The sequence below is a fragment of the Rhinatrema bivittatum genome, chromosome 9 (assembly GCF_901001135.1).
Source record: "Rhinatrema bivittatum chromosome 9, aRhiBiv1.1, whole genome shotgun sequence".
Taxonomy (NCBI): domain Eukaryota; kingdom Metazoa; phylum Chordata; class Amphibia; order Gymnophiona; family Rhinatrematidae; genus Rhinatrema; species Rhinatrema bivittatum.
In genome coordinates this window covers 46,150,270-46,165,130 of record NC_042623.1, presented here as the reverse complement: position 1 = coordinate 46,165,130, position 14,861 = coordinate 46,150,270, and the positions used below count along the sequence as shown (strand labels likewise).

The window sequence follows — 14,861 nt, the reverse complement described above, 5'->3', positions numbered from 1 at the left end:
CTCAGTCAGTGGCTTAATTTCTGAAAGAGCAACCTAGAATGGTGCTCTTCCACCTTTTTTTTCCAGGACCTGAGGAAGTAGAACAGAGCTGATAATGTAACTCAGTTCTGGGGCAGAGATTTACTATTCTTCAGTTTGTCAGGCAGGCCTACCACATCTTCTAGGTTCACCATGATATGGTTCAGTCCATCTGAATCATTACCCATGAAAACCTTCTCCGGTACGGGTAACTCCCTAACATCCTCTTCAGTAAACACCGAAGCAAAGAAATCGTTTAATCTTTCTGCAATGGCCTTATCTTCTCTAAGTGCCCCTTTAACCCCTCGATCATCTAACAGTCCAACTGACTCCCTCACAGGCTTTCTGCTTCGGATATATTTTAAAAAGTTTTTACTGTGAGTTTTTGCCTCTACGGCCAACTTCTTTTCAAATTCTCTCGTAGCCTGTCTTATCAGTGTTTTACATTTAACTTGCCAATGCTTATGCATTATCCTATTTTCTTCTGTTGGATCCTTCTTCCAATTTTTGAAAGAAGATCTTTTGGCTAAAATAGATTCTTTCACCTCACAACCATGTCGGTAATCGTTTTGCCTTCCTTCCACCTTTCTTAATGTGTGGAATACATCTGGACTGTGCTTCTAGGATGGTATTTTTTAACAATGACCACACCTCTTGCACACTTTTTACTTTTGTAGCTGCTCTTTTCAGTTTTTTTCTAACTATTTTTCTCATTTTTTTCAGTTTCCCTTTTGAAAGTTTAGCACAAGAGTCGTGGATTTGCTTACTGTCCCCCTTCCAGTCATTAATTCAAATTTGATCCTATTATGATCACTATTGCCAAGTGGCCCTACCACCGTTACCTGTCTCACCAAATCCTGTACTCCACTGAGAATTAGATCTAAAATTGCTCCCTCTCTCGTCGGTTCCTGAACCAATTGCACCATAAAACTGTCATTTGGTTAGCTTCCCTAATTTCTCTTAGCATTTCACTGTCTGTCTCACCATCATGGCCAGGTGGACGGTAGTATACTCCTATCATTATAGTCTTCCCCAACATACAAGGGATTTCTACCCATAAAGATTTGATTATGCATTTAGTCTCATGCAGGATGTTTATCCTGTTGGACTCTATGCCATCCCGGATATAAAGCACCACACCACCTCCCCGGTGCTCCTCTCTGTCATTGCGATATAATTTGTACCCCGGTATAGCACTGTCCCATTTGTTATCCTCCTTCTACCATGTCTCTGAGATGCCAATTAAGTCTATGTCATCATTCACTGCTATGCATTCTAATTCTCCCATCTTACTTCCTAGACGTCTGGCATTAGCATACAAATATTTCAAAGTTTGTTTTTTGTTTGTATTTTCATTCTGCTTTTTAATTGATATGGATAAGTTAGAATTTTGTAGCTCAGGTGAGTTTTTAGTTACAGGCACTTGGATTACTTTTCTTGTTATTGGAACCTCACTGTCGTGATGCCCTAATTCTAATACGTCATTAGTATCTTTTGAAGATACCGCCCTCCGAACCATGCGCTGCTGAGCAACTGTCGGCTTTCCCCTTTGTTCTTCTTTTAAAAGCTGCTCTATCTCCTTTTTAAAGGTTAGCACCAGCAGTCTGGTTCCACCCTGGTTAAGGTGGAGCCCATCCCTTTAGAAGAGGCTCCCAGTCCATGCCTTCGGAAGAGACTCCCCATGAGTCTTATATTTGATTCTAGCTCTAACTGGGAGCCAGTGTATATCAGCAAGAACAGGAGTAATATGATATATTTATTTATTTAAAATCTTTTCTATACCGTCGTTCAGTAGCTTACTGTCACAACGGTTTACATAGAGGCACATAAAGTAAATTGTACATGTATGTGTTCCTATCATTGGTAATGGGGGTGCCTTTAGGTTCGGTAACATAGTTTCATAATAATTGCTAATCGTTCACTGTTGTCTAATCTGACCTTTGACTACAATAATACTGTTAGATTATACATTCAATTTAAAGGTGCAATAAACAAACTACAACATACATACATATAATGTGCTTAGTGCTGTATAAAGATTTTGTGTGTACAGCTTTCAGTGTTTCTCTATTTCTCGCTCTCTTTGTGGAATGCTTCTTTATAGAGCCATGTCTTTAAGCTCTTTATGGTCTTGAAATCTCTCTGTAGTCTTACCTCTATGGGCATGGTGTTCCATAGTATCATACCTTTTTGTTCCTGAAAGCAATCTTGCAACGGAATTCTGTAATAATTGGAGAGCACACAAACTTGGAGAAGAGACCCTTTTGTTATCATCATTTGACACTTTCCTAAGAGGATTCGATTCCTACACAGAATATTATTGTTTTCTTAGACATCTCCGCAGCGTTCGATACGTTAGATCATAAAATATTACTTTCAGACCTTCAATTAATAGGTATCAAATCCACCGTTCTGAAGTGGTTCGAGAGTTTCCTCTCCAACTGCATATGCCAAATTAATATAGGCTCCTGCTCTTCTCAAAAATATACGCAGTCCACAGGTGTCCCACAAGGCTCGTCATTGTCTCCCATATTATTTAACATCTATCTTCTTCCGTTGTGTAAAATTCTGGCTTCCTTGAATGTCCAATTCAAACTGTACGCTGACGACATTCAATTGTTTATGCCCTACAAATCCTCTTGGGCTGACACATTTGCATTAATTCAACTGTACATGACTACAGTAGAGCAATGGATGGCCTACAATCGATTGAAATTAAACAGGAAGAAAACAGAACTCCTCTACCTCAGTTTTATATCTGACTCTACAAATGCTCCTCCCACTAGCATCAAACTAGGTAATGATGAAATACCGATCACTAAATTAGCTCGAAATTTAGGTGTTTGGTTGGACACCAACCTATCTTTATCCCAACACATCTCTAAGACAGTGAAGAATTTATTTTTCAAACTTCATGTTTTGAAACGCTTACGACCGCTTCTGTTTTTTCATGATTACCAATCCATCTTGCAAGCACTTATACTGACTGGACTAGATTACTGCAACGGTTTATATATTGGCCTGCCGGAGAACTCCATTAAACCTTTCAACTAATCCTGAATTCAGCAGCCAGACTTCTCACAGGCACTCTTCGAACTCACCATATCACTCCAGTTTTGTTTAACCTACACTGGCTGCCAATTAAATACCGAATCCAGTATAAAATTCTGTCACTTATACACTCTTTACTAAATAACACAGATTCCACTTGGCTGTGTTCTTCGCTGAGAGTTTACAAGCCCCAGAGAGAACTCAGGTCAGCAGGACAAAACCTGCTGGAAGTGCCATCAGTAAAAAATGCTACACTAAATGTGACCAGAAACCGAGCTTTCTCAGTGGTAGGACCTACGCTCTGGAACACTTTGCCGAACCCCCTAAGGCAAATACCAAGCGCAAAGGAGTTTAAAAAAGCAATGAAAACTCATCTATTCCAATTAGCTTTTAAAGATATGGGAACTCCTTAGACTGGAGTAACAATATCAGACGGGCACTGTTTATTTAGCACCTTTTTATTAACGTTTTAAGTTAATTACTTTCATATGATTTTCTGTTCTTTGAATTTTATAAAATAGTCGCCAACTTTCTTTCTTATACCATTATAAGTTATATTATTGATAATTACTCCCATTGTATTTTTATTCTTACTTTATTGTATTCTTGTTTTATCTTTGTTTTATTTATTATTATTTTATTATACTCCTATCTTAAGTTATTATTGTAAACCGCTTTGAACAGTAATATTACTGGTAAAACGGTATAGAAATGTGTTAAATAAATAAATGATAGAGGTCTTTAAGATCATGAGAGGTCTTGAACGGGTAGATGTGAATCAGTTATTTCCACTTTGAATAATAGAAGGACTAGGGGGCATTCCATGAAGTAAGCAAGTAGCACATTTAAGACTAATCGGAGAAAATTATTTTTCACTCAACGCACAATAAAGCTCTGGAATTTGTTGCCAGAGGATGTGGTTAGTGCAGTTAGTGTAGCTGGGTTCAAAAAAGGTTTGGATAAGTTCTTGGAGGAGAAGTCCATTAACGGCTATTAATCAAATTTACTTAGGGAATAGCTACTGCTATTAATTGCATCAGTGGCATGGGATCTTCTTAGTGTTTGGGTAATTGCCAGGTTCTTGTGGCCTGATTTGGCCTCTGTTGGAAACAGGATGCTGGGCTTGATGGACCCTTGGTCTGACCCAGCATGGCAATTTCTAATGTTCTTAAGTAAAAAGACATGGGATAGGTGGCGATGTCCTTTCATGGATTGCAAACTGGCTAAAAGACAGGAAACAGAGAGTAGGATTAAATGGACAATTTTCTCAGTGGAAGGGAGTGGGCAGTGGAGTGCCTCAGAGATCTGTATTGGGACCCTTACTTTTCAATATAATTAATAAATGATCTGGAAAGAAATACGATGAGTGAGGTAATCAAATTTGCAGATGATACAAAATTGTTCTGAGTAGTTAAATCACAAGCAGATTGTGATTTTATTGTTATTGTCCAGAATATGTTCTTTACAGATTATTTCTACCCTGTTCACTGAGTTATCCAGGTTACTTCTACCCTGTTTATTGTAAAACAAGACTTTGTCTCTGTTATTTTTGCTGGTTGTAATGTAAACCGAAGTGATAATTAACTTTGTTAGTTGAACTCCGGTATATAAAAAGTTATAAATAAATAAATAAATAAATAAATTGCAGGAAGACCTTCTGAGACTGGAAAATTGGGCATCAAAATGGCAGATGAAATTTAATATGGATAAGTGCAAGGTGATGCATATAGGGAAAAATAACCCATGCTATAGTTACACAATGTTAGGTTCCATATTAAGTGCTACCACCCAAGAAAGAGATCTAGGCGTCATAGTGGATAACACATTGAAATCGTCGGTTCAGTGAGCTGCTGCAGTCAAAAAAGCAAACAGAATATTGGGAATTGTTAGAAAGGGCATGGTGAATAAAACAGAAAATGTCATAATGTCTCTATCGCTCCATGGTGAGACCGCACCTTGAATACTGTGTACAATTATGGTCACTGCATCTCAAAAAAGATATAATTGCGATGGAGAAGGTACAGAGAAGGGCTACCAAAATGATAAGGGGAATGGAACAGCTCCCCTATGAGGAAAGACTAAAGAGGTTAGGACTTTTCAGCCTGGAGAAGAGACGGCTGAGGGGGGATATGATAGAGGTGCTTAAAATCATGCGATGTCTAGAATGAGTAGATGTGAATCGGTTATTTACTCTTTCAGATAATAGAAAGGCTAGGGGGCACTCCATGAAGTTAGCTTGTGGCACATTTAAAACTAATCGGAGAAAGTTCTTTTTCACTCAACGCACAATTAAACTCTGGAATTTGTTGCCAGAGGATGTGGTTAGTGCAGTTAGTATAGCTGTGTTTAAAAAAGGATTGGATAAGTTCTTGGAGAAGAAGTCCATTACCTGCTATTAATTGAGTTGATTTAGATAATAGCCACTGCTATTACCAGCAACGGTAACATGGAATAGACTTAGTTTTTGGGTACTTGCCAGGTTCTTATGGCCTGGATTGGCCACTGTTGGAAACAGGATGCTGGGCTTGATGGACCCTTGGTCTGACCCAGTATGGCAATTTCTTATGTTCTTAACTTGAGGAGGGAGTATCTAGCAGTAGTGAATTAAAATAGTCTATTCCAGAAAAAATCAATGATTGTAGAACTGTTCTGAAGTCTTCCATGTGCAAAAGAGGTTTTAAATGTTTCATCATCTGTAATTTCATATAACCATTACGTATTAAGGTATTAATATGGGATTTCATGGAAAGGTTAGTTTCCAGTACAACCCCCAAATCACGAATTGTGCTTTTTATGGATATGGAATGCTTCCCAAATTCAAACTTAATATGGTTGCATCAACATATATTTTCCAAAGAAGTACAGTGATGTCACTCTTATAAGCAACTTGAAATCTACTTATAAATGAATAAAGAGTGTAGAATAACGTGGGCACATTAAGGGTCATATGTACTATGAGAAAAATGCTTATTACAACAGGCTGTAATATAGCTATGGGTAAAATTAATACAGCCATCAGTATGGAATATAAACAGATTATACCAGGCAGCTTTTAATACAGCATCATAAAAAATATAAATTAATTGATTTATGGAGTATGAAAAACCCCCACAGAGATTCTGAGGCAGAAAATGGATAATGAAATGCAGCAGAGTCAAATAAATCTTGGATCAGCAAACCTTGAAGATACATTAAAAAAAGACTTTGAAAGCCATGCAAAGCAAAAATATAGTTTATGGGCATTTAATAACCTATTTGTGGAAAATAACTTTTCACAAAAGAAATATAAAAATAAAATGATTTGTTTTAAATGTTCATTATTTCAGAAAGATTTATTTATATAGTGGGATCATTTGAAATGTAAAAGATTTCTCAAATGTGTGGTATAGTACAAAAAAATAAAAGTATTAAATTTCAGATTAGAGGAAATAATCTGTAAACGTTTAAAATGTGAAGATACTATTTTTAAAATTAACCACACAGGGCTAGATTTGCATACAAGCCTACTAGGTCTGTCCTTAGGGCAGAAATATTTTGTGGGTGGCACATTTCCTGCTCCCCACCACCCCACAAACCTCTAATCCAGCCCCAAACCTCTTAAACTTCCTCTCCACCGCCACCACCAGTGCCCCTCCTTCCGTTCTAGCAACGTGATTCTCAGATTGCAGTGACCACAGGGACTAAGCCTGCACTAATAGGCCCTACCCACCTCTTGGCTTCCATGAGAGAACTGAAGCCTACAAATGCAGGCTTTGTCTCTGCGCTTATCTCAGTTTGAAGATCATGTTATTGGGGCAGAGCTTTGGGGCAGATGCAGTATGGCACTAGTACAGACTGCGCCTAGGGGTCACATCAGCTAAAATCCATCACTACAACTTAGTAGAAGGGGAAAGAAGCATTATGGGCTGGATTTACACACGCAGGGCACTCGAGCGCCGGCGCGCGCATAGCCCCGGGACGCGCGTAAGTCCCAGGGCTTCGTAAAAGGGGGGGAGGGGCGTGTCTGGGGGCGTATCCGGGGCGTGGCGCCGGCCCAGGGGCGTGGTCAAGGCCTCCGGACCAGCCCCCGGGTTGGGTGATGGTGCGCCAGCAGCCCGCAGGCGTAAATCTGCCAACAAAGGTAGGGGAGGTTTTAGATAGGGCCGGGGGAGTGGGTTAGGTAGGGGAAGGTGAGGGGAGGTGGAAGGAAAGTTCCCTCCGAGGCCGCTCCGATTTCTTTTCTTCCTTCTCTTCCTTCTCCTTTCGGAGCGGCCTCGGAGGGAACAGGCAGCGCGCGCCGGGCTCGGCGCGCGCAGGTTGCACAAATGTGCACCCCCTTGCGTGCGCCGACCCCGGATTTTATAAGATACGCGCGGCTATGTGCGTATCTTATAAAATCCAGCGGACTTTTGTTCAATTTATAAAATCTACCCCTATGTGCCTACATGTAAACCATTGCGATGGTATATAACTTAGCGATGGTATAGGAAAGATTTTAAATAAATTATATCTAGGAATGCTCAGGAGCAGATTTTAAAAGGTACGCGTGCAGTGTACATTTGTGCGTGCAGTCGCGTGCATGTTATAAAATCAGGGGTCAGTGCACACAAGGGGGTGCACACTAGTGCACCTTGCGCCCGCTGAGCCCTCGGGGAGACCAGCTGGCTTTCCCCGTTCCCTCCCACCTTCCAACTCGGAGGGAACTTTCCTTCCCCCTCCCCACCTTCCCCCAGCCCGGAAACACCCCCCCCCCCCCATACTTTTATCTTACAAGTTACGCCTGCCAGCCATCTGCCGGCGTGAGATCTCCCGGCACAGCCACTGTGCCGGAGTCCTCGGCCCTGCCTTCCAGACCGCCCCCGGACCCTCTGCCCCGCCCCGCCCCCTGCCCGCCCATTCAGAAAAGCCCCGGAACTTACACGCATCCCGGGGCTTTACGTGCGTCGCCGGGCCTTTTGAAAATAGACCCGTCGCGTGTAGGGCTTTAAAATCGGCCCCTCAGGGTTTGACCCAAAGATTTCAGAATTCTAATGGAATTGGTGGGTCTCTGGGCCAACACCTAAAAACTCCAGGAGCCCTATGCTGCTATTGCTAATAAAGCAGCCTGTGCGAGCATGGGCAGGAAAAAGGGAGGAGGCATCCAACTGGCTTGCAGGGGCAGAAAGAAGTGGGAGTCTCACCCGCCCACAGCAGAGGCAGAAGCAGAATATGACTCAACTGGAAGGAGGAGGAGGAGTCCCATTAGCCACTGGGGCCTAAGAAGGAGTTTGCTGCCTCTGGTGGATTTGGGGTGGGAAGAGAGACTGAGTGTGGAGGGAGGGGAGTGCATATGTGAGGAGGCATGTGTATGTATGTGGAAGAATGATAGGAATGTGAGCAAGCATGTAGCATGAGAATTTGATATAGGCAGAATATAAATATTTTAACATAACTAAATAAAAATATGTGTGTGAGAGAGAGCATGAGTGAACATGCAAGCGGGTTAAGAGTTTCTCTGAGGACAAGCAGGATAATAGTCCTCACACATGGGTGACATCATCAGATGGAGCCCCAATGTGGAAAACGTATGTCAACATTTCTAGAACTTTGACTTGGCACACTGAGCATGTCCAGCATGCCCTATACCATGTGTCCACGCGGGGTCCCTCTCGTCTTGTAACATAGAAATATAATTAAAATTAAATTAGGAGAAACCCAATTCTATGGTGTGGTGAGCGGGTTTCGTGAGGACTAACATCCTGCTGTCCTCGGAGAACACCTATTACAGGTAAGCAACTCTGCTTTCTCCGAGGACAAGCAAGATGGTAGTCCTCAACTCATGGGTGACTCCTTAGCTACAAACTGCACCCCAACACAAAAGGGGGGGGGGGATCAACAGACCACCAACCAGGTGCAAATGGGCACAACAACAACAACAGTGCTGTTGGTAACAGAGGGGGGAGACAGCCTGAACCCAAAGAATGGACCCTAGGTGGGGAGAATTGGGTTCTACACCTCAAACAGGTTCTAAAGGACAGATTGACCAAACCTGCTATCGCATCGGCCATCCCTATCCAGACAATAGTGAGATGTGTATGTGTGGCGAGAACTCCATGTTGCAGCTTTGCAGATCTTCTCCACGGGAACTGCTCACAAGTGGGCCACCGATGCTCTGACAAAATGAGCCTTGACATGACCCCCAAGATGCAGTCCTGCCTGGACATAACAGGAGGAGCCCTAGCAGAGGTCTCCAGAGAACACCATGAGTCATCTGTCTAGGTTTCAGTTTCATCAGCTTCCACGCTCTCCAGCCACAGAGGACGTATGAAGGCTGATCTGCATACTTCTCCTAGCAGAGGACTCGAGAACACTTTTAGCTCTCTAGGCTTCAGCTTCCACAGCCCTCATGCTCTAGCAGTAGATGGCCAGAAGGCTCATCTGCATAGTCTCCCCGCAGACCCAGCAGATTTATATCTTTGATACAATAACAAAAAATTAATTTAAAACGAGTCAATTAAGTGTGTCATCAGGTAGTTGTAAGTAGATTAATTTTAGTCTCTGGAGGATAACTGATAAATATAAAATAAAACAATAACTCTCTCTCCCTCCCTCTCTCTATATATTTATATCTCTTTATATTTCGTGCACTTGGGAGGGTTGGTGTCTGTCTGCAAAAAAGGACCGGAAGGCTCATCTGCATTCCAGTAGAGGACTCCAGAGGACACCTCAAGCCATCTTCCACAGCCCTTGCTCTCTTTCCAGCAGCAGAGAACTGGAAGGCTCAACTGCATATTTCTCCCAGCAGCCCCAGGCGAAGACTTCAGAGGGCACAGGCTTCATTTTCTATAAACCCTGCACTGTTTCCAGTAGCAGAAGACTGGCAGGCTAATCTGTATACTTGCCTCTGCAGAGGACTCCAGAGAACACTGTTGGCCATCTAGGTTTCAGCTCCCAGAGCTCTTGCACTCTTTCCCGCAGCAGAGAGTTGGCAGGTTTATATGCATGCTTTTTCCAGCAGAGGTCACTGCAGGCCAACTGGGCTTTAGCTTCCGCAACCCCCACACTCTTTCCAGCAGCGGAGGACCTGAAGGCTTATCTTCATACTCCTCCCAGCAGGGGACATTATGAGCCCTCTAGGCCTTAGCTTCCCCACCCCCCTACCCTCTTTCAGCAGCAGAGGATCAGAAAGCATGTGCCAAAACAGCATGCCCTATACATTTTCAACAATACATTTATTTATTTGATTACAGTAACAGGGAATTCATTCAAAATAAGAGTCAATAGTTTGTGTTAACAGGTAGTTATAACTAGATTAATTGTAGTTTCTGGAGAATTTATAATAAATCACTAGCTTAAAAGTACTTTAGATTACTTTGAAAAGCCTTACTCCCTTAGAAATGTTAAATCACTAACAACTGAATAGAATTAAGATGCAGACAGTACTCCAATAGCGAGGGGGGGGGGGGGGAGGGTTATTCAGTCTCTTGCACCAAATGCCACCTGTATGATTATCTACCAGTGAGAGATTGTATGTGTTCATTTGGTGGAAAAGGTCCCTAGCCCTCAGAGAACAAATCTAAGATCTGGTGGCTAGAGCAGCTGGGAATTGGGCTTGTAGAGGGTTGGCTATGCTGGGGCTGAGGGTACGAGCTTGGTCTGGGTGGGGGCTGGTGGGTAGGGGCTTAGCTTGGGAGCGAGGGATGGCTGTGCTAGGGCTCCGGGGGGGGGGGGGGGGGCAATAAATTGGAGCCCCCAGGGAATTTCCATGAGTGGCTGTGCCGCTGAGGCTGGGGGGTGTAGCCTGGGTTGGGGCTGAGTTTGTGTGGGGAGAGGAAGCAGACTGTGATGGGGCTGAATAGACTGTACTGGGGCTCGGAGCAGGAGGACAGACTGGGCTGGTGGGGGGAAGGGGGCAATTCAAAGGGCCCTCCGGGGAATTTCCACTGGTGTCAGCTAACTTAATTATATTGCGTGTGTTGGTGCTGTGCAACTCTAGGGCATAATATAGGTAGCCCCCTTTTTTCAGGAGCCACCTTCAGATGCTGCAGAGGTTGAGGAAAACCTGGCCACAGCTTTGAATCCGGATTATTCCATGTGGGACAGCAAAGCTGTAAAGCCCAGAGAGATCACACTCACAATCGTACAATAAGCAAGCTCACACATCAATGGTGTTGTGTTCTAAAACAAAATAATACTTTACTGTAATAAAAATGACGTATAGCAGTACTACGATAGAAAAGTATAGGAAATCATTCTTCACTCACTATGGTAGACAGTCTCAATCAGTCAAAAGAGAAAGAAAATCCAATCACAAGAAGTCAATGTTTCAGGCTGCTTGAGTAACAAGTGCAGGAATTAGGACCTCTTTTGTTCCTTACGGGCTTTCTATCTCTTAGGACCCCAAATGGAAATTGAAATCCTCTTCTCTCACCTAGAAAACAAGTATTCAAATACCTTGTTAATGAATACTGCAGCAAGGACAAGTTTCTATCCCCAAGACCTGGGAATATTCACCTGCCTGGAACTCCCTGTTTGTTTGTTTTTAACTTTTTCTTTATTGAATTTACAAATTAAAGAAATGAATATGCCTTGCTTACAGAAAAAAGATAAATAATCATGAAATACATAAATAAAGAAATAAACACAGGGGTAGATTTTATAACATGCACGCGCGGTTCCTGGTGCACGCACATGGACACACCGATTTTATAACAAGCATGCACCGGCACACGCATGTTATAACATTGGGTGGCCACGTGCACATGTGCGGGTGGCGTGCGTAAGGGGGGGTGAATTTATGCAGACTCCACGTGGCGATACAATTGGGCCTTCCCCAGTTCCCTCCCAGTCCTCTCCAATTAAGGAGCGGACTGGGAGGGAACTTCCCTAACCCCCTGCCTAACCTTCCTTCCCCTTCCCTCTCCTCCCCACCCCCTAAAACTAACCTACCTTGGCTCAATTTTTTTATTTTATTACTTGCTGCTCCTCGGGAGTAGAAGTAATTTGTCCTGGCCGGCCAGCTGCCGGCACGCGCTTCCCCGGGACAGCGGCTAATGGCTGCTGTCCCGGCTGGCTTCCGTCCCGCCCCTCCCTGCCCAGAACACGCCCCTGGCCTGCCCCTTTGAAGAGGCCCAACACTTGTGCGCGTACCGGGATTTACGCGCATGGCCGGGCCCCGTTGAAAATTCGCCTGGTGCGCACAAGGTCCGGCCACATGCGTAAACTCCGGGATTTACACGCGCAGGCCTTTTAAAATCTGGGCGATAACGATCACATCATAATCATACTCCCCCAGAAAAGAAAAAACATACAATGAGGGCAGAAAATTAAGGAGATAGAAGGATAATTAACAAAACTTAGAAATTAGCTTAACATGAGTTTCAAGCAGTGATAAACTAATTATGGATCATGAGACTAGACCTACTGGGATCCAGAAGAAGAAGTTGGAATACTCCTGGAATCAATGAAAGACTTGTGTTGCTCAGGCAAAAAAAAAAAAAACAAAGCAATCATTATGATATCTGATAACACATTTACAGGGAAATTTAAGAACAAAAGAACACCCTATTAAATTAGCCTGAGACCTAAGAGCAAGGAAATCTTTCCTTCTCTCCTGTGTAGAACAAGCAAAATCAGGAAAGATTCAAATCATCTGTCCATGCTGCCATCTAACCCTCGCCTCCTTCACTCCCACTCTTTGAAAGAGAAAAACCCAATCTCCAGAAAGAAAGGCGAGGCAAACCAGCCTTTTCCTTCCAGGAGCCCTGGAGAAGCCACAGCCACTTGCTATCCTTTCCCCGCTCCTCTGGTCAAGTGACTCCCATTAGTGCCTCGTGGAGACACCTATAGAAATTTTAGACAGAGACGTCCTTTTTTGGAATTACCAGGAAAATCGATTAAAAAAAACCAAAACACTCCACCCCTGGAGTCTCCCATTGCTGGACTTTTCCTCATTTTAACCTAAGGTAAGTCTTAAATATTCTTGTATATGAAATCTCCCCCCACCCCTCCTGGGAAGGGGGAGAAAGAGAAAGTCTGTTTCTACTGAAATGAACTGCAGTAGGAAGAATCGGTGTAACCTGAGCAGCCAGCCTGGGAAAGTCACAGCAAGGCTGCTGAAAAGGTTATTGGACCCCTACTGCGAAGGTTAAAACTCCTATTCTAGAGGCATGAGTCAGAGTTAGGGATTTGTATATGACAACCTCCTGACTCTTACTGCTGAAATATAGTCAAATGTCACTTCAGAAACAAATAATGGCAAAGTCCTAAATAGTAAAACTTTAACTAAAGGAGGAATTTGTGTCGGAAATGTATTGAAAGATAGTCTTATCAAACAGACAGAACCTCATCCTGAACAACACGTGGGGGTGGGCTGGGGGTTTCAAAACCCTTGTACATCCGGTTGCAGTTTACAGAAGAAGGTTAGGCAGAATGGAAGAGCTTTATGTGTTTTCATCTTATGCCCTGCCTAGGTCTTGGCTTTGTGGTTGCGAGAAGTTCTTTGTACCTGAATGAAAGCTGAATAACAAGTTGTGGAACGTTGCAATCCCTGTGCAACATGCAAGCTGGAATCTTAATTAAGCAGTAAGCCTTAGTGATGGAAATGCCTTCCACTGAGGAAGAAGGCTTAAGAACATTGGGAGATTAAAAGACAGAATTTGGTCCCTCAAGAGAGTGTGGACTCTGGGGCAGATTGGAAAATCTGCAGTCTGTTCTTGTCGCAGTTCACCAAAGAGAGTTCCTGTGTTCCCTGGATTTGTCGGAGGCATTTCTACATATTCCCATTCGGGAGTAGGATTAGCAATATCTGCAGTTTTGTGTTCTGCAGAAACAGATCCAGGTCCTGGCATTCCCTTTTGGTCTCACAACTGCACCACAAGTAATGGTCATCGTAACAGTGGTTCTCAGGCACGAGGGGATTATGATCCACCTGTACATCGACAGTTGCTTGATCTGCGCCATCTCATTAGGTTTTAGAAGGCTTGGCTGGGTGGTAAACTTTGCCAAAAGCAGTACTTGGGAGAATGGTTCAATATGTGGACTGGACAAATTTTCTTCACAGATGAGAGGGTTTACAAGATATGACATCAGGTTTGCGCTTACTGCATTTACTGGATCCCTCCACTTACAAGTGCTCCAGCTGATGTCAGCAACTCTAGATATGGGCCAGGGCTCCCATACATCATTTCTAGGCCTCTCTATTGAAGCAGTGGCCTCTACAGTCTCAGGACTAAGGGGGAATGGTCCCCCTGAGTCAGTTGGTGTGCAAGTTGCTTCACTGGTGGTTAAACCCCTCATATTTATCGAGGGGGTCAGTCTGGCTACACCATCCTGAGTCTTGGTATGAAAGACTTGAGTCTCTCAAGTTGAGGGACTCATTGTCAGGATCAGGTGGCCTAGGGGAGTTGGACTCCAGAGGAGGCCTCGTGGGCCATTAACCGGCTACAGACCAGAGCCATTTGCCTGGCGCTTCTCCACTTTCTCCCATTGCTTTGGGGGAAGGCCGTTCAAGTCCTCTCAGACAATGCCACTGCAATAGCATATGTAAATTAGTAGTGGGGAACCAAGAGCCAGGGATTCTCGGCAGAGATGTTGCTCCTTTCCCCTTGGGCAGGAAAAACATCTGCAATTACTATTGGTGGCCCACATTGCCAGGCAAGAAAATGTGCAAGCCGACTTCCTCAGTCGAAATTTGTTAGATCCCAGGAAATGGGAGTTGAGCTCAGAAGCTTTTTGCAGAATTTGTCAATGATGGGGTAGTCTGCAGGTGGATTTGATGGTCGACCCATTGGACCACGAAGTTAGTAAGCATCTTCAGTTGGCAAAGGGAGCAG

At 43.5% G+C, this 14,861-nt stretch overlaps 1 protein-coding gene across 6 annotated transcripts in view; it reads left to right on the top strand.

Moving 5' to 3' along the window:
- Positions 1-14,861, top strand: part of ASB15 (ankyrin repeat and SOCS box containing 15) — a 52,847-nt gene that overhangs the window by 1,413 nt on the left and 36,573 nt on the right. The window contains exon 1 of one of the 6 annotated variants that reach the window (XM_029615524.1): positions 13,377-13,448. The exons of the other annotated variants lie outside the window; for them this stretch is intronic. The gene's annotated coding sequence lies outside the window, so the exon portion shown is untranslated. Of the gene's footprint in view, positions 1-13,376; positions 13,449-14,861 lie in introns of those variants that run through there. 6 annotated transcript variants of the gene reach the window in all.